Source organism: Camellia sinensis, chromosome 1, assembly GCF_055761805.1.
Source record: "Camellia sinensis isolate YWXY chromosome 1, ASM5576180v1, whole genome shotgun sequence".
Taxonomy (NCBI): domain Eukaryota; kingdom Viridiplantae; phylum Streptophyta; class Magnoliopsida; order Ericales; family Theaceae; genus Camellia; species Camellia sinensis.
In genome coordinates, this window is record NC_138961.1 from 205,612,501 (window position 1) to 205,633,720 (window position 21,220).

Here is a 21,220-nt window from a genome sequence, read left to right on the forward strand (position 1 = left end):
AACTCTCAGGTGTCTTCATTCTTCTTCACCAATACCTTGTTCTTGCATGATTGTTGGCTGGAAGGATCCTCAAAGGGTTTATTGTGATAATGTCTCTGCAACAGCAGCTACAGATCAGCCTATAGCTGCAGAAGAAGAGAAGTTGAGTTGTAGTTGAAGCCACAGAGCTGAGCTCCTTTCTGCAGCAGATTGATACAGCAGAAGCTATACAAATCTGTTACAGATCAGTTAGAGATAGTGGTGCATGTGTTACATATAGTGATGTGTTAGTTAGTTAGAAAGTTGTTATAACTGTACCTTAGGTTAGTTAACTAGTAACTATTAGATTAGTTAATTAGTAACTAGAGTTACATTTGTTGTATATAAAACTAACTGTATAGAAGCTATTTGGTGTAATGAAAATATTAGTTTCAGATTCTCTTTATGGTATCAGAGCCTTCTAGCTCTTGCAAGCATTAAAACCTTCATCTTCAATCTCTCAATGGTGAATCTTCATCAAGAATCAGCAATGGCAGCTTCTTCATCAGGTATATCTACCAGTGCTTCTTTACCTTCCAATCTCACTCTGCTCATCTCCAATCTCAATTCGTTTGTTCCAATCAAACTTGAGACTACAAATTATCTGATATGGAGAAGTCAATTCCAAAACATATTACGAGCCACAAATCTACTTGGATTTGTTGATGGATCAAAGAAATGTCCTTCTTCCACAATTCTGGATGAGAATTATAATGCTGTAGTCAATCCAGACTACACAGAATGGATTACTGTTGATGCACATTTACTTAGTTGTATTACTGCTACACTGTCTTCATCCATATACACATCTGTTCTGCATTGTCTCACTAGTCATGAAGTATGGACTACATTGGCTACAAGATTCACCTCCTTGTCTAGATCACATGTACATCAATTGAAAACTAAGCTCAATCATCTTACCAAGAAGAATTCAACAATGGAGGACTATCTCTGTCAAATCAAAACTATTGCTGATCACTTAAGTCTTGCTGGCTCACCAATTCATGATGAAGATCTGGTTTTACTTACTCTAAATGGACTACCTGATGAGTACAATGCTTTTAAAACATCCATTCGTACCAGATCTGAACCTATCTCCATTACTGCCTTATCTTCCTTATTATGTTCTGAATCCATTCATATTGAAGGCTTTCTTAAACAAGCTCACACATCAGATCTTCCATTTGCTTACACTGCTACCAGACCTTATTCTAGAGGAAGTGCTCGAGGTTACAACAGAGGTGGATACAAAGGTAATAATTCAGGAACTCCAGGCAGCAAATTTTTTAAACATATGAACAGAGATGGAGGACAAGGTAACATCTATAGAGGTGGAGGACATACTAGCAATGGAGTACAAGGCAGATCATCTTTGCAGCATTCACAACTGATTTGTCAAATATGTGGCAAAGCAAACCACTCAGCCATGGATTGCTGGCACAGAATGGATCAATCTTTTCACTCCTCTTCTTCACAAGGCAGAGGATCACAGTCTAAAGCATATGTTGCCTCTTTTTCCACCACTTCTGCTGCTCTAGAATTTCAGTTTCAGTCTGCCTCTGCTGCAACTATCCCAGAATATCAGGCTACCTCTGCTGCATCTGTTCCTAGTTCAAATTGGTTCTTAGATTCTGGAGCCACCACTCATTTCACCAATGATCTTAATAATTTCACTCAATTTCAGCCTTATCAAGGCTCTGATCATGTCACTATAGGAGATGGTTCAACTCTGCCAATTCATCACACTGGAAATGGTTTGCTTCCTACACCAAGTACTTCTTTCTATCTTCATAATTTGCTTCATGTTCCTTCCCTTTCTACCAATCTTTTGTCAGTTCATCAATTCATAAAAGATAACAACTGCACCATTACTTTTGATGCTGATTGTTTCATTATACAGGACAAGTTTTCCAAGCAAATTCTGCATAAAGGTCATCACACAACTGGTCTTTATTCTCTCTTAGCTTCATCTGTTGTTCCTGGAACTTCTTCCACAACTTGCTTCAAAACTTCCACTAGACCTTCTTCTTGCAGCAAGAGCACTTGGCATAGTAGATTAGGTCATCCTTCTAGTAATAAGCTGCAAGTGCTTGTATCCCAAAATTTGTTACCCACTAATGTACCTAGTTCTAATGATAATAAGTTGTGCTCCCATTGCTGTGTTTCTAAGAGTCATAGGTTGCCATTTCATCTGTCCAATTCCACTGTAAATCAACCATTGGCTCTTATTCATTCTGATGTATGGGGACCCTTTAATGCATCTATTTCACATTTTAAGTACTATGTTCTTTTCATTGATGATTACAGAAAATTTACTTGGCTATTTCCTCTGACTTACAAAAGTGAGGTATTTTCTAAATTTGTTGAATTCAAGGCCTTTGTTGAGACTCAATTTACCACTAAGCTTCAAGTCCTTAGAAGTGATAATGGAGGGGAATATTTAGCAAATAAGTTTCAGCAATTTTTAAAAGATAAGGGCATTGAACAACAACTTAGTTGTCCTCATACTCCTGCTCAGAATGGAGTAGCTGAGAGGAAGCATAGGCACTTAATTGAAACTACTATTGCCCTAATGCATCAATCTGCTCTTCCATTGACCTATTGGTTTGATGCTCTTGCCACCTCAGTATTTCTTATTAACAGACTTCCTACTTCCAAGCTTAGTAATCTCACTCCTTTTCAAACTTTGTTTCATCACTCACCTGATTACTCCTTTCTCAAAGTGTTTGGTTGTAGATGTTTTCCTTGGCTGAGACCTTACACCAGTCACAAACTTCAGCCTAGATCTGTCCCTTGTGTCTTTATTGGTTATGTTCCCTCTACCAAAGGGTATAGATGTCTTGATGTTGCTACTGGCCATATTTTTGTTTCCAGACATGTCATTTTTGATGAGAATACCTTTCCATTTCAGTCTTCATCTATGTCTTCTCCTCAGTCTGTTCCTCCTTCACTCTCTCAGTTGCAAACTTTCTTTTGGCCTGTCACTGATTCAGTCAATTCCTGTTCTGGTTCTCATCCTACAGGTTCTTCTCTACCTGCTGTAAATTCTATTTCCTCTACTCCAGTTCTGTCTGGTTCTCATTTGACTCCCTCTTCTAGTTCTGAACACCTTGAAGTTGCAGGTTCTGGTGAAGTTTCTGTCCCTGATGCAGTTGTTGTTTCTGGTTCTAGACCTGCTGATTCTAGACCTGCACCTGTTGCAGTTTCTGGTTTTGTTCCATCAATTCCCATTTCTTCCATCTCCATTGATTTACCTTTTCCTGCTTCTACTTCAAATACTCATCCCATGCTCACCAGGTTTAAGTCTCACTCTCTCCATGCTGAGTCTAAGTCTCACTCTCTCCATGCTGACTGCCTTCTCACTTCTTTTTCTCCCACTGAACCTGATACTTTTCAAGCTGCTTCTACCTCTCCTAAATGGCAGGCAGCTATGTTAGATGAGTTTCAAGCCTTGCAAAGACAAGGCACTTGGTCTCTTGTGCCTTTACCTCCAGACAAAATTGTTATTGGCTGCAAATGGGTTTATAGACTTAAAAGAAATTCAGATGGCTCCATTGCTCGGTATAAGGCTCGACTTGTAGCCAAAGGGTTTCTCCAAACTAAGGGCATTGATTATCATGAGACTTTTAGTCCTGTTGCCAAGCAACCTACAGTCAGAGTTCTTCTATCCTTAGCTCTACATTTTCAATGGTCTATTCGGCAGCTGGATATATCTAATGCCTTTTTGCATGGTGTTTTAGAGGAGGAAGTCTATATGCAACAACCTCAAGGATTCATTGATGCTTCTCATCCTAATTTGGTTTGCAAATTGCATAAAGCTCTTTATGGTCTTAAACAGGCTCCCCGGGCATGGTTTTCTACCTTCTCTTCCTTTTTACTATCTTGTGGTTTTATCTCTAGTCATTGTGATTCATCCTTGTTTGTCAAGAAGACAGCAGACTCCATTACCATTCTCCTCATTTATGTTGATGATATCTTGTTAACTGGTAGTGATGGTGCTTATATCACTACTTTGATTACTCAAATGCATGGTGCTTTTGCTATGAAGGAGCTTGGGTTGCTTAATTACTTCCTTGGCATCTCTGTGTCCTCATCTCCTATGGGCTATTTCTCAGCAAAAGTATGCTTCTGAGTTGCTTGTAAAAGCTAATATGGCTGACTGCAAGCCATACTCTTCTCCCATGGCTCTTAAACCTTCTTCTTCTCCTAATGATCATTTACCTTGTTCCAACCCATCTCTCTACAGAAGTATTGTTGGAGGCCTCCAATACCTAACCATCACCAGACCAGATATTGCTTTTGCAGTGAACTTTGCTTGTCAATTTATGCACCAACCTCTTGTTCACCACTTTGTTATGGTTAAATGACTGCTCCGCTATCTCAAAGGCACTATTGGCTATGGTCTGCAATTTAGTCCTGGACCTCTTACACTACATGCCTTTTCAGACTCTGATTGGGCTGGCAATTCCCTGGATAGACGTTCCACTACTGGCTTCTGTGTTTTTCTTGGTCCTAATTTGGTCTCATGGTCTGCGAAAAAGCAGCCTACTGTGGCTAGATCCTCCACTGAAGCTGAATATAGAGCACTGGCTCACACTGCTGCTGAGCTAAGTTGGCTTGGCATGCTTCTCTCTGAATTGCATGTTCCTTCTCCTTCTCCTACTTTATGGTGTGATAATATATCTGCCATATCTCTGTCTTCCAATCCTGTTTTTCATGCCCGAACTAAACATATCGAGGTGGACTATCACTATGTTAGAGAACGAGTAGCTGCTAAACAACTTTCCATTTGTCATATTCCAACATCTGATCAGGTGGCAGATATTTTCACCAAACCTCTGTCTCTTTCCCGCTTTACTTATCTTCAGTCCAAGCTTATGGTTCTTCCCTCTCCCATCAGCTTGAAGGGGCCTGATAATGTCTCTGCAACAGCAGCTACAGATCAGCCTATAGCTGCAGAAGAAGAGAAGTTGAGCTGTAGTTGAAGCCACAGAGCTGAGCTCCTTTCTGCAGCAGATTGATACAGCAGAAGCTATACAAATCTGTTACAGATCAGTTAGAGATAGTGGTGCATGTGTTACATATAGTGATGTGTTAGTTAGTTAGAAAGTTGTTATAACTGTACCTTAGGTTAGTTAACTAGTAACTATTAGATTAGTTAATTAGTAACTAGAGTTACATTTGTTGTATATAAAACTAACTGTATAGAAGCTATTTGGTGTAATGAAAATATTAGTTTCAGATTCTCTTTATATTGTGCATTCATAGGCCTTTTAACTGTATTGACTGGTGCAATCAAAATTCTAACCCTATTTTAGTTGGCTGCCCTTTACTCACCACTTACTTGATCCTTTCCTTTCTTCTAGATGAGACCAAATTTAGGAATAGATTGAGAGAGAAAATTGTCGGACAATTTTCACTTTATTTAAATAAATTAAATTTTGTTGTGTATTAAACAATAAATAGAATATAAAAAAAATAAAAGAAATAAGAGAATTTATTTGATTACAAAAATCAAACTCGAAATAAAAATAAATAAATAAAAACAGATTTTATTTTGTTATAAAAATAAAATTAAAATTTGATTTAAATAAATAATAAAACACCGAAAATAAATTAAATAACTTACTTGATTAATTTCTATGAATTATAATCTGATCAAGTCCAGTGTTTGACACTGTGTCCTTAAGACCGATTCGTCCTCTCCACGGTACTTTCAGAATTTAGACGTCTATCTCCCAAGATGAAATGATCTACTACAAACAATAGCAGCACTACAAATTGTTTGCCTTACGAACACACTAAGTATTTACACTCTTTCTTTTAGAAATTAAATACGGTAAAATGCAGAGATTTATAGCAGAGAATGGAGTACGAAAATTGGAGAAAAATCCAAATAGGTAGCTAGTCTATTTATAGATGTAAAGGTGGCTGCTGGTTTTGAATTGAACAGGTATAAAATCTGTTGGTTTTGAATTCAAACAAATTTGAACCTGTTGGGTTCATAATTTTAAACAGATACAAAAACGGAAAGGGCCTTGTTTGGATGTACGTTAAAAACCAGACTAGTTTATTTCGGGAAGGGCCCTGTTTGGATGTACAGTAAAATCAAACCAATTTATTTCCGGTTTAATTTGAATTTTGGATTTTATTTTATACAAAATAAAATAAAATTCAAATATTTTTGGTCAAAAAAGATTAGTATTAGGCCGAACAGGCCCAACCCCACCTCACACCACGCACCCGTGCCCAAGCCCAGGCCCAGCCCGCCCGACCGGACGGACGGCGGCGGCGGCGCGTACGCGCATGTGGTGATTTTTGGGTCCAATGGGTCTAGCCCATTTTGCCTATAACCTCTCCCTCTAAAACACTTGGGTACCCCTTGGAGCACACCCCAAGTACCAAACCCAAGCCTTATAAACCCATTCAAAACTTCCCACCAAATCAATGTGGGACAAGCCATTTTATAACCTTATGGAATTTCCACCAAAACTCCATTTCCATGGAGTACACTTTGGTTTCAATTTCCCATTCACTCGGTAATGGTTTTGAGCAACCAAATATACCACGTGAATCACAATGCGGCATAGAAAGCGTTACCACTTTGACCTGTGAAAATCGGCGCACGGGGCCCACCTAAAAAATAGACCAAACTTAGAAAAAAAATTCTGGTTTTATCTAGAATTTTATAACCATTTCTAATAATCTCCTACATGAATGGAATTTGATGACAACGGAAATGCAACAATATGCAGACTTTATCGAAAGAGTATAAGTCGAAAATATCTTGCATCAGGATAGGTAGCTTTCGACTTTGAACCTTCCCTAGTGATAACCTATCGGACTTACTGGCTAACCAATGGACGCGATGCCTTGAATTGTTTAGCCGTTTGTGTAAGCTAAGATAATAGATTTCACACAAAATATCTTCTAACACATCATGGTTCTCACTGTTGTGTTCATTTTGGCATTGAACGCGCCTGGTTTTCATAAGTGTTTCTAGAGAATTTAGCCTCTTTATTCTCATAGAACCGGCCTCAATTCAACACTCATATAAGTGATTCTTATTGTGAGTATCTCCTTATACTCGTCTTGATTTATGCCTCAATCAAGATATAAGTAATCATTAAAAGCAAAGCTTATCCTTATACCCCTGCATACAACATATGTTGCAGATATCACTCTCACCATAGGAGTGGGTAGGGAAGTTTTAATCCCTTGGTGATTTCTGGCGAACTATATATAACTTAGTTGTCCCTTTGAACTTAGTTCTTGGGATCTCCAGTCATATAAGTAGGGTTACCATTATGACGACTCTTATGTAATAAGCTTTAATCCCATCCCCTTCGATGAACAATACACTACCTCTTTTGTCAAACCTTTTATTAACGGATCTGCAATATTCTCTTTAGATTTTATATAATCTATAGAGATTATTCCATTTGACAACAACTGCCTAACGGTATTATGCCGACGACGAATATGTCGTGACTTACCGTTATACATATGGTTCTGTGCCCTGTCTATTGCAGATTGACTATCACAATGAATGCAAATAACTGGCACAGGTTTTGGCCACATTGGAATGTCTTCTAAGAAGTGACGAAGCCATTCGGCTTCTTCCCCTACTTTGTTTAAAGCAATGAACTCGGATTCCATTGTGGATCGTGCGATGCATGTTTGTTTCGTGGATTTCCAAGAAACAACAGCGCCTCCCAGAGTAAAGACATATCCACTTGTGGATTTTGAATCTTTAGTATCCGATATCCAATTTGCATCACAATAACCTTCTAGTACTGTTGGGTATCAAGTAAATTTCAAACCATGATCACGGGTGAATCTCAGATATCTAAGAACCCGAATGATCACTTTCCAATGGTCTTCTCCGGGGTTACTAGTGTACCTACTCAATTTACTGATAGCATAAGCTATATCAGGACTAGTACAATTCATTAGGTACATTAGGCTTCCAATAATTTGAGAGTATTTTAATTGAGACACTGCATCACTTTTATTTTTTGATAAATAAAGATTGATGTCAACAGGTGTTCTAGCTAAATTCATATCATCCTTGATAAATTTACCAAGAATTTTCTCAATATAATGTGATTGAGATAATGTATATCCGTCAGATGTTTTAGTAATTTTCATTCCTAATATAACATCTACGACTCCCATATCTTTCATATCAAATCTTTTGTTAAGCATCTGCTTAGTTGATTTGATCATGTTTTGACTGCTTCCAATGATAAGCATGTCATCCACATAAAGACAAACTATGACATATCCTTGGTTAGTGTTTTTAACATAGACGCATTTGTCACATTCGTTTGTCTTAAACCCATTAGTAAGCATTGCATGATCAAATTTTTCATGCCATTGCTTAGGTGCTTGTTTTAATCCATAAAGGGATTTTACAAGTCGACAAACTTTCTTTTCTTGCCCTGATACTACAAATCCTTTGGGTTGCTCCATATAGATCTCTTCATTTAGATCACCATTTAAGAAAGCTGTCTTAACATCCATTTGATGTATTTTTAAATTAAACAACGCCGCTATAGAAATAAGCATGCGAATGGATGTTATTCTTGTCACAGGGGAATATGTGTCAAAATAGTCCAGACCTTCCTTTTGTCTATAACCTTTAACTACAAGTCTTACTTTATACTTGTCAATTGAACCATCTGCTTTCATTTTTCTCTTGAATATCCATTTATATCCAAGAGGTTTAGAACCTGGTGGAAGATCCACCAATTCCCAAGTATGATTTTGCATAATGGATTCAATTTCATTATTAACAGCCTCTTTTTACAAAGGCGCTTTAGGACCTGTCATTGCTGCCTTAAAGCTTTGAGATTCATTTTCTAACAGGTATGTCAGAAAATCTAGACCAAAGGATTTTGATGTTCTCGCTCTCTTACTTCATCTTGGTTCATCATCAGTTAAATCCTGTTGGTCGAGACCATTACTAGCCTCTTGTGTTTGATTGTCATTAGTCTCTTGACTTTGTGTACAATCATAAGTTCTTTTCTACGAACTTAATTCATGTTTTTTCTTGTAAGGATAGACATGTTCAAAAAACACAGCATTCCTTGACTCTATGATAGTGTTCACATTTATATCAGGTATTTCTGATTTATAAGTCAGAAACCGATATGCACTACTATTCTGAGCATAACCAATAAACACACAATCTACTGTTTTTGGTCTAATCTTAGTCTTTTTAGGAACAGGAACTTCAACTTTTCCCAAACACCCCCACACTTTTAAGTATTTGTAGGAAGGCGGTCGACCTTTCCACAATTCATAAGGAGTGCTGTTGGTTTTCTTGTGGGGTATTCTATTAAGAACATAATTAGCAGACAATATTGCTTTCCCCACAAGTTCTGTGGTAAACCTGAACTTAGTAACATGACATTCATCATTTCTTTGAGGGTTCTATTCTTCCTTTCAGTAATTCCATTTTGCTGTGGAGAATAAGGTGCTGTAGTTTGGTGAATAATGCCATGTTGTGCACAAAATTCATTTAATGGTGCATCATATTCACCACCCCTATCACTTCTAACCATTTTAATGGTTTTACCAAGTTGATTTTCAACTTATGTTTTGTAGAGTTTAAACATTTCCAAGGCATCATCTTTACTTCTAAGTAAATAAACATAACAATATCTTGTGCAATCATCGATAAAAATTATGAAATACTTTTTGCCTCCTCTAGTTTGAATAAATTTTAAATCACATACATCAGTATGAATTAATTCTAGAGGTTCGGTTTTCCTTTTAACCGATTTAAATGGAGTCTTAGTTAGTTTCGCTTCTACACAAACTTCACATTTATGATTAGGATTAATTTCAAACTTTAGTATATAATCCAAACCAATTAATCTACGCAAAGCATCATAATTCACATGTCCTAATCTACCATGCCATAAATTCGACTCAAGAATATAAGCAAAAGATGTGTTATTCTTATTCATAGCAACTTTCGGTACAACTGTCATTACATTCAACTTAAAGAGACCATTACTCATGTATCCCTTATCAACATACATACCACTCTTTGTTAATACAAATTTATCAGACTCAAGTAAAAGCCTAAAATCATTTTCACTTAACAAAGAACCAGAAACTAAATTCTTCTGGATGTCAGGAACATGCAGTACGTTGTTGAGGGTCAGTTCTTTCCCTGATGTCATCTTCAAGATTACTTTTCCTTGTCCAGCCACAGTAGAAGTAAAAGAATTTCTCATAAAAAGTTGTTCACCATTTGCAGCCTCATTGTAGGTAATGAACATCTTCTTGTCCACACATATGTGACGAGTTGCTCCAGCGTCAACCCACCACTCTTTGGGTTAGCCTCAGACACCACAGTGGAGAGGTTGATGTCATTCACTCCGTCAGAGATGTAATCTAATTCAGTTACATTGGCTTGATTGGTGGTCTTCTTGCTTGTACTTCCATGATCCTTCTTAGGGCGGCGGCAGTCAGAAACTCGATGTCCAGTCTTGCCACAGTTATAGCATTTTCCTTTGAACTTCTTGTTGCCATTGTTGTCGTCTTGTTTAGGACCATCTCTAGTAAACTTTCTCTTTTTGTTATGTGGTTTATGAACTTGTTCAACCACATTAGCCTTGGACTCAATGGGATTTTTCCCATTCCTCTTTTCAGCCTTTCGGTTATCTTCCTCAATTCTCAGTCTTACAATAAGTTCATCCATGATCATCTCTTTGCGTTTATGTTTTAAATAATTTTTGAAATCTTTCCAAGTCGGTGGTAACTTTTCCACTAAAATAGCGACTTGGAAAGACTCGCTAAGAGACATACCTTCTGTATGAATATCATGCAAAATTATCTGAAAACTTTGAACTTGAGATATTACCGTTTGGGAATCTACCATAACAAAATCCAAAAATTTACCGACGACAAATTTCTTCGTGCCGGCATCCTCAGTCTTGTATTTCTTCTTCAAAGAATCCCACAATTCTTTTGCTGACTTCAAAGGACTGTATACATTATACAACATGTTGTCAAGGCCATTGAGGATGTAGTTTCTGCACAAGAAATCTGAATGTTTCCAAGCATCTACAGCGGCAACAACTTGCTGATCACTTTCACCCTATTTAAGTGCTGAACCCTCTTCATGGAGAAACCGGGCCAAATTAAGAGTTGTAAGATAGAACAACATCTTCTGCTGCCATCTCTTAAACTCGGTACCGTTAAATTTTTTCGGTTTTTCTCCCTGATTGATTGGTACATGAACATGGTTCTGGACCGATGTTGGTGTAACAATAGGAGTACCACTACCAGATGCAGTTTCAATTGCAGTAGCCATAATCTTTGATTACAAAAATTAGAAAAAATTAAAACACAAATTAATTTTCTAATTACTAAAACCAGAAAATAAATTATAACACAAAATAATTTTATTTTCTTTGTTACTAAAACTAGAAAAATAAAATATCACAATAATTTTCTGTAATACAAATTAATATTCTGCAATTGTTAATGACACCAGTATATTACTACTAGTTGTCAAAGAAAAGAGACAGTATATTACTACTATTTGTCAAATAGCATAAACCACTATTTGTTTTTCCAACCAGAATATGTCTTATGAAATCACAGAAAATTAAATACAATGAAGATACCAAAAATAAATTCTGTCTTAAGATTGTCGGACAATCTTCACTGTATTTAAATAAATTAAATTCTGTTGTGTACTAAACAACAAACAGAATATAAAAGAAATAAAGGAAATGAGAGAATTTGTTTGATTACAAAAATCAAACTTGAAATAAAAATAAATAAATAAAAACAGATTTTATTTTGTTACAAAAAAAAATTAAAATATGATTTAAATAAATAATAAAACACCAAAAATAAATTAAATAATTTACTTGATTAATTTCTATGAATTATAATCTGATCAAGTCCAGTGTTTGACACTGTGTCCTTAAGACTGATTCGTCCTCTCCACGGTGCTTTCAGAATTTGGACGTCTATCTCCCAGGATGAAATGATCTACTACAAACAATAGCAGCACTACAAATTGTTTGCCTTACGAACACACTAAGTGTTTACACTATTTCTTTTAGAAATTAAATGCAGCAAAATGTAGAGATTTATAGCAGAGGATGGAGTACGAAAATTGGAGTAAAATCTAAATGGGAGGCTAGTCTATTTATAGATGTAAATGTGGCTGTTGGTTTTGAATTAAACAGGTATGAAACCTGTTGGTTTTGAATTCAAACAGATTTGAATCCGTTGGGTTCATAATTTGAAACAGATACAAAAACGGGAAGTGCCCTATTTGGATGTACGTTAAAAACCAGACTAGTTTGTTTCGGGAAGGGTCCTATTTGGATGTACAGTAAAACCAAATCAGTTTATTTCCGGCATACAAAATAAAATAAAATTCAAATGTTTTTGGCTCAAAAAGATTAGTATTGGACGGAACAAGCCCAACCCAACCTCAGCTTGCCCGACGGGGCGGACAAACGGCGGCAGTGCGCGCATGTGTGGTGATTTTTGGGTCCAATGGATCTAGCCTATTTTGCCCATAACCTTTCCCTCTAAAACACTTGGGTACCCCTTGGGGCACACCCCAAGTACCAAACCCAAGACTTATAAACCCATTCAAAACTTCCCACCAAATCAATGTGGGACAAGCTATTTTACAACCTTAAGGAATTTTCACCAAAACTCCATTTCCATGGAGCACACTTTGGCTTCAATTTCCCATTCACTCGGTAATAGTTTTGAACAACCAAATATACCACGTGAATCACAACGCGGCATAGAGCGCGTTACCACTTTGACCCGTGAAAATCGACGCACGGGACCCACCTAAAAAATAGACCAAACTTAGGAAAAAAAATTCTGATTTTATCCAGAATTTTATAACCATTTCCAACAAAAATCAGATTACTTCACTTCTTTCAATATCATTGATTTTAAAGTTCAAAAGCATCAAACTCGGCTCATTCAAAAACTGTCCAGATCATCTCTTTTATAATTGAAGTTTCAGTTAGTGAAGTCCTAGCCTTCAAAGTGCAAACTTTATTTCCCCTTTGTTCACAGCCATTAGCTATGTTTCCTTTTCATGCTTTATTGCATTTGGCGGATGTTTGAAACTATCTTAAGCTAGTGGTAGAGTTCAGTTTGCTAGTGGAATAATCTCTTGCCTCAGCTAAATAGCACTTTTGCTTGGTTTTTGTTTGTATACTTATGATTCTTAATGATTGTTAGTGCTAAGCATCTCGCATAAGGTTCTCCAAGGTTTGCACAACCCTAAGGCACCAAACACTTCTAGGGAGAAGACCTGCATCTCACATAAGGTTCTCCAAGGTTTGCACAACCCTAAGGCCTAGGTAGCACCAAACACTTCTAGGGAGAAGACGTGACCTATATACGGTGGACTCTCAATATAGTAACAATGTTCAACATTCTAAGGTACACAAATTAGGTACTGCAATTGTGCCTTGAAATATTTCTAAAACGAGTACATCATGTGAACAGCCAACATAAAGTAGAGTATGCAACAGACAGCTACGAACATATGAAAAATATAGAAATAAAGATTAAATGGGAGAACATGAAGAAATGTAGTAAGAAAGCAAACAAGAGTATGCTTTACATACATGATATTTGCGCAGCTCTATCTTCCACAAGTTGCAATGTTAAGTAGAATTATATAAATAATAAATTAGATTCAAGGTTTCGAAAAGCAGTTGTGGGGGTATAAAGGCTGTAGCGTAATGGTTGCAGTAACCGGAACCGTAAATTTTTTTAATCTTTCGCATAATTTGAAGAAAACTTACCGATACGCATTTTTTCTCTCTAGAATCACATTTATTAGGGTTTAAAATAAATTTTGATCAATTTTTGTTAATTTTTAAGTATGATCCGATATATTTCATATTTTCAAATCACTATAAAAGGAGTTTTTTATATTTTATTTTTATAGTTAATGACTTTAAAAATAATTAATTTTAAATTTCTACAAATTATTTTGGGTAAATTACAAATACACCCCCCGAGATTTGATTAAAATACGAATAGCCCCCTGTGATTTTGGAAATTGCATTCCACCCCCTGAGATTTTCTAATTTCATAACAAATCGCCCATTTCATTAATAAATCACCAAATTAATTAATAGTTTTTAATGATGTTAGAAATATGTTTAATTAATAATTTGGGTAGTTTTATTATTGTATAGGAGACTAATTATGAATTTTATTTTTTCAATTAATTCTGTTAAATAAAAAATACTAATAGGTATTTGTAATTTTCCAAACCACAAGGGGCAATCTGTACTTTAAGCAAACCTTAGTGGGTGTATTTGTAATTTACCCAATTATTTTTGACCAATACTTGAACTAATTGAATAAAAAATATTCACAATTATTAAATGAAATGATTATAAAATAAAAATTGTGCCATAAACAAAAATTATTTTTGCAGGCTTTTTTTTAGACAACACTTTACAGGTAACTAAATAAAATTATCTACAATTAAGTATTAAATGAAATGATTATAAAAATAAAAATTATGCCATAAACAAAAAATATTTTTGAGTTTTTTAAAAACATTTTTTAGACAACACATTACAGTAACAAAATAAAAAAATTTATAATTAAATAAAAAATAAAATGATTATAAAAATAAATACAACTACTGTTTATAAATTTTTTTATTTTACATGCTTATGTAATGAAATAAAAATTATAAAGAAAATAAATTCATATAAGATTTTTTCATTGGACTTGGATCACTTGAGTATTTGTTCTTTTTCATGTAAGTTTTTAATTATTATTATTATTTTTTTTGGAAAGGAAGTTATTCAAAATATTATAAAAGTGTGTAACAGTGTGTAACGGACTGTTACAGCCAAGGTTTCGAAAAGCGGTTGCGGTGGCGTGGTTGCGGGGTATAAAAGTCGTAGTGTAATGGTTGCGATAATCGGAACTGTGATTTTTTTTTTTATTTTTCGCACAATTTGAAGAAAACTTACCGATACACATTTCCCTCCCTTTCTAGAGTCACATTTATTAGGGTTTAAAATAAATGGGTATTTACCAATAAATCCCATCTTACAAATAAATATTCCAATTAGTTTCAAGTTTTTTCTATTGATCTGTTAAGTCCTATTAGTGGAATTTTTTTTTTCGTGTGATCCTATTTTTTATTTTGGTAGTGTTTTGGTAGACAGCTATACCCTTTTATTAATGTGACAGGGTATGATATAATACTCTAATATGGCAGGTATTAATGTGACATTCCAACGATGTGACACTCCAAAAAAATTGAAAACTCCTTATTATACTTTTCCTAAATGTGACAACGAGATGGGTATGATGTGACACTCCAAAATTTTTACTCAAAAAAAAAAAAAAAATTCTTTAGTATACTTTTCCCTAATGTGAAAACGAGGCGGGTATGATGTGACACTCAAAAAAAATAAAAATTATTTAGTGTACTTTTCCCTTATGTGACAACGTGGCGGGTATGATGTGACACTTCAAAAAAATAAAAACTCCTTAGTGTACTTTTCTTAAACGTGACAACATGGCGAGTATGATGTGATACTTCAAAAAAAATAAAAATTCCTTAGTGTACTTTTTCAACCGTGACAACGTGACGTGTAACGCCCTCAAAATAAACCCATCAATCATATATTTTTGACATAAGAGAATAAAGTTTAATTACATTTCATCAGAATATTCATTACAAAATGTATTACATGTTGACAACAAAAGTAAATGCCCTACGGGCTTACAACTTTCCAAGCCAACACTTGGTTACAAAAAGAGTGAGTACTAACTCAAAACAGATAATAAGCCCTTGGCTTGATACACATGTAATACAAAAATGTAATCACAAAAGATGTCCCAACCACTAAGCCTCTCAAGCTACGTCCTTGGAGGTGGCATGCTACCTATACCTGAAAATGATGTCCCATATAGGGTGAGCCAACGCCCAGTAGAGATATGCTAAACATAATATGAGCAATAACTAAAACATTAGCACTTGATAAATGTTTAACTCATATAGGCCAGCATACAGTACAATCCAATTCCACAATCTTTCATTTAACAAAACTCAACTTATAAACACGGCTCAGAACCTGGCCAAACAACTTAAGTGAGACTACATCTCAAGCCAACAATGCTTCAAACTACCATATCACGGAAATTGCGTCCGCGGGATTCGACACTCATGTGTAATTATTTTCTTATGGCCATTTTATGGAAATTTCATCCGCGGGACTCGGTACCCATGTATAGATGTTTTCGTATTGCTATTTTACGGAAATTTCATCCGCGGGATTCGGCACCCATGTATAGATATTCTAGAATTGCCATTTTACGAAAATTCCATCCGCGGGATTCGGCACCCATGTGTAATTATTTTCGAATGGCCATTTTACGGAAATTTCATCCGCGGGATTCGGCACCCATGTATTCAAATACTCAACTTGATTAGTTTTAATTCACCTAATCATCATGCAGTGTCTACAACAATCAAGACTATCTTCTACCGATAGCCCAACGCAGTTATTTCTAAACAGATAATAAATGTATCAACAGATAATTTATCAATAATTTTCAAAGGTAAGTGATTAATAAATCCAACTCTACTATTTCATCTCATATTATGCCAATTTCATTATTCCCAACTCAATTTCATATTTCTATAACATTTCCAAATTAATTATATAAATTAATTCATAACAAAAATTAGGACTTTCTCCCATTTTTCTCAACTTTGACCCAAAGGCTCAAATATCAACAACAACACCAATAATCTCATTTCTAGACCCAAAATACACATGTATAGGCTCAAAATACAAAACCCCTCTTTATACATTTTGAAATCCTAACACCCAAAATCACCCAACTCAACATTACATCAAAACGACCAATAGTTTATGTCAAAGACCATAGAAATGAGTAGTTATCCCTACCTCAAATTCGGAGCTCAAAGGAAGAAGATGTAAAAATCTTGAAGTGCTCCAAATCAAGAAATTTTTAGATCAAAAAATAGTTCACACCAAGGTCAACACTTTTTACAAAGGCCTATAGGTGGGAGATCACTCTAACTAGATAAATACCAAGAGAGAAGTTGGGTTTTAGAGAGAGGAGCTCTCCAATGGAGGTTTTGAAAAGTAAGAGAGAGAAAAGAAGTTGAAAAAGTGATCAAAAAGGGTGAACTTCAGATTGATATACTGCACTCCCCGCTCGAGCGTGGAATGCGCCGCTCCAGCATCAGACACAGACTCACGCTCGAGTGTGAAAAGCGCCGCTCGAGCGTCGATTGCACACGTGCAAAAGTTTTGCAGATATGGTCCCCGCTCGAGCTGAGGGACAAAAATCAAAAGGTCACACTCGAGCGTCAAAACTCTCGTTCGAGTGTACGAAGACCTGCAGAGAAAAATACTGGGAGATGGAAATTTACGCTCGAGCGTCAAAAGCCCCCTCGAGCGTGAAGGCCAAATTCTGGGCATCAACTTTTGGTTTCAAAGCACAACCAACTTGTTTCAAACCTGCCTAACACAACCCAAGACTCAAATACAAAGAGTGAAGGATGGAAATGAGAATGAGACAACAACACAACCGCGAAACCTAGTCCGGAATACAATAAATAAAGGAAGGACAAACCGGGACTTGTAGCGGTCCCCGAACATCCTGGGAGGGAATCCCGTTTTGTTCATTGGGGCATACTATAGTTCAGACTCAAATGTCACGGTTCTAAATCTAATCCCGCAAAGTTCAATGCGAGACCGATAAATCACCAAAGAGTCCAAATCCGGCAAATTATTTTGAAAAATAGATTTTTAGATAGAAGTGCCAAACATGGACTGCTTTGCCAGATACAAAGTCGCTACCTAAATATTTTATTTTGGGGGAATTTAGGAAACCCTGACTCGTGCCTAAGGCCACATGTCCGTCATCACCAAAGTTGCCTCGGCTCGGGAACTTGGGTATGATTGGGGAAGGTCACTTCGTGAGCACCCCCACTCGCCTGATCAAAGATCGGCCTCTACTAACCATGATATCGAGTTTTGAAAACATTATGTGCTCTTATTCCAATTTATTAGCCTAGATTTACTATGTGATGCGCACAACATACAAGTATAGACTGGATTACCTAAGCTGGAATAAAGCATCGCGTATCCGTTTGTTTTGAAAATGGATTGAAGTTTGCTACTCGCAAGTAGGCCAAAACACGGGTTTCGAGAAATTATTCCAACTCAAGCAACCCAACCTTCACCTATAGGCATTCAGGCAGTTATATCACATAAACACATAGCCTCATGGTAAGCATGCTATCATGGCAGTCACTCACACACATGCAAGGATGCTAAAGTATAAACACTTACCGAGTACTCCAAGCCAAAGAAAGAAACTAATTAGAAATCATGCATGAATCCTAACTATGCTGAAATGTCTAATGCAACACATGCAAAAATGCAACTAAGATAGGCTCGGCTATCCTAAAGTGGCATATGAAATGCAACAACCGATACATGTATTCAACTTGGAATTGAAATACAATGTAGTTAGCATGATGCGCCGAGCCCGGTGCGTGCAAAACAGATGAATGAATGCAAACATACGAGCATAAGGATGCTAATTTAAACGTGCCCTAAAACTAACCATCATAAGCTGGTAAATAAAAAAGGAGAAAGACGTGGGGTTGGAAAACATGCATCACACACACGCACACTTATTACAACATTGCCCTCCTCGGAGGGTCCGAATAAATATTACACAACCAAAATGGATAATAACTCACAGCTAATTATTACACAATTCTAGCTAATTAACAAATCAACTAAGTAAGCAATAAACTAGCATGCAAACTATGTAGAATGGACTGCCTCGGCTTTGTTTTGGATGACAATGGATGCATGCATGCTCAAGTCGCCTCGTCGGGAAATCCATCGCGATGCCTCGTCTCGCCTTTGCGTGCAATTGATTTCAGAAACTTGCAAGAAGCTCCAAGAGGTTGAAACTCCACTTTGGGAAGTTGTGAGAGGGCTGCCGACCAGCCAATGGCATTGGAGACCACCTGTTGACCACCCTTTGTGGTGGAGACCAAAAAAGGTGGTCGGCCTGCCAGGAAACCTGGTCAGCCGACCACTTTTTGCCCCTGGATTCTGGTTTTCTACAACACAAAGCAATAGGGAGGCATGACAAGGTATTTTCAACAAATGTGTGCTCGACCACTCTCCCCGTCATAGCATAGGCTCTAGGGAGTGTAACCCTCAATCCTTAGACCACCAATCACGCATCTCGATGCATGATGGTCGAGGAGTCGAATTGCACGACTCAATGGGACATGAATGCACATATAAGCAACTAAAACCAATAACTCCATCATGGATGGTCAAGAGTGTGGGCGACCGGGAATCGAGGCACGTTTCGTCACTTTGAGTACGAGACGTCCCTCGTTTCCCGTGTTTGGACTAACTCCTATTCCGAACACAATGCAACCCAAACATGGAAACGCAATGCAATTATGCAAACAAGAAACATGGCATGCACAATGCAATGCATGCAAGCATAATGAAATGCAACATAAGTATGCAAACATGCAATGCAAGGGAAAAGCACGCAACAAAATGACCAAACCACCAATGCCAAAAGCATGCATACTCAATGCAAAGCAACATAAGCAACCTATCAATGCTAATGGCATGCAACCATGTGACATGATGCGACTTAGCATACTCAATGCGAACATCAAATGGCATACTCAATGCGACGAACTACTCGACATGCGCAATGCTAAGGATAATATGGCATACTCAATGCAAGATGGACTTAAACCAAAGGGAATGGGCCTCAGCCACACCCAAATCAGTGGCCAAACATGATGAAAATGAAGCAACAACACACATGCAAACATGCACAAATGCAAGAGACCAAACCTAAGGCACCAAATGCAACTCTATCAAAGCATGGCAAGGGATGAAATATGGCATACAAACACACATTTTCTAGCTCTGAAACATGATGCACCATGGTCCTGAATCATGCAAATATGTCACACAATGCATGCTAGATGGCCCGAATACCGAAACTAGTGAAGCGGATTACATTAGAGGTACACAAAGTAATGCACAAATAACAAAACCGACCCCAAACATACCCTAGGCAGCTCCAAGACAGTGGAAAAATGTGTTGGGATGGTGGCTCGGAATGCATTCAAATGAAGCTCATGCAATGGCCGGTAAATGAGGCATTCAAGCATAACTCTCAAACGCATTTAAGGAGTGAAAATCATGGGAATATGGCATACATGTAAGCTCTAAAATATGATGTGAAATGGCCCCAAAACATGAAAACACCTCAGTATATGCATGCGATGGACCTCAAAACTCAAAGTTAAGCATGGATATTGAACTACAGGCATGCAAAACAAGCATCATTCGACCATGAGACCCAAAAACAGAGTTAAGGCAGTCCAAAATATGCACAAAATCAGTTTAAGGCATGGCCAAAAAGTGCTAGAATCAAGGGTCAACATAGCATGCAATGTAAGCTAGTAAAGAGGATTTGCACTACAAGTATGTGAGGCAATCAAGAGGCAACCAAACCAGCAAAATTTAGAAGTATGCCATGTCAAATAATGCCCAAAAACTCATGGAAAAAAGGTCAATGCATGCAAGAATGATATGTTCCTTTGAAAGGCCAAAAAGAGAGTTATTCTACACATGCAAGATGGACACCTCACATGACAAAACCACCTCTAGGCAGAGGTTATGAAGGCCCTAAAACTCACTGAAAAGGGCCTGAAATGAGGCTAGGAAGCATGCAAGTAAAGGCTCCTTTGAAAGGCTATGAAGAAGGTTACTCTACACATGCAAGAGGGACACCTAATATGGCAAAAACAACTCTAGACAGAGTTCATGTAGGTCCTAAAACTCATCAAAAATGGCCTAAAACATACTCAAGAAGTGTGCAAATATGGGCTCCTTTGTTAGGCCAATAATGCTAGTAAACAAGACAAGGGGTGAGAGGGTCACCCCTCTCTGATTTTGGGGCTCAAAACAGTATGCTAGCCACTGAAAATCCACTGGATTTCAGTGGCTAGAAGGCCAAACAAAGCTCACTTCAAAGGCCTTAATGCATGGCTCAAAACAAGATGAAAACAAGCATGCAAGGGGGTAGATGACCCCTAACAAAAAAATGA

At 37.0% G+C, this 21,220-nt stretch overlaps 2 long non-coding RNA genes across 2 annotated transcripts in view; both read right to left on the reverse strand.

Moving 5' to 3' along the window:
• Positions 1–74, reverse strand: part of LOC114265809 (uncharacterized) — a 10,605-nt gene extending 10,531 nt beyond the window's left edge. The window contains exon 1 of the long non-coding RNA XR_014329345.1: positions 1–74. This exon is cut by the window's left edge and continues 75 nt beyond it. This is a non-coding gene — a long non-coding RNA (uncharacterized LOC114265809).
• LOC145824449 (uncharacterized) overlaps positions 1–21,220 on the reverse strand; it is a 145,285-nt gene that overhangs the window by 22,867 nt on the left and 101,198 nt on the right. The gene's annotated exons all lie outside the window — the stretch shown is intronic.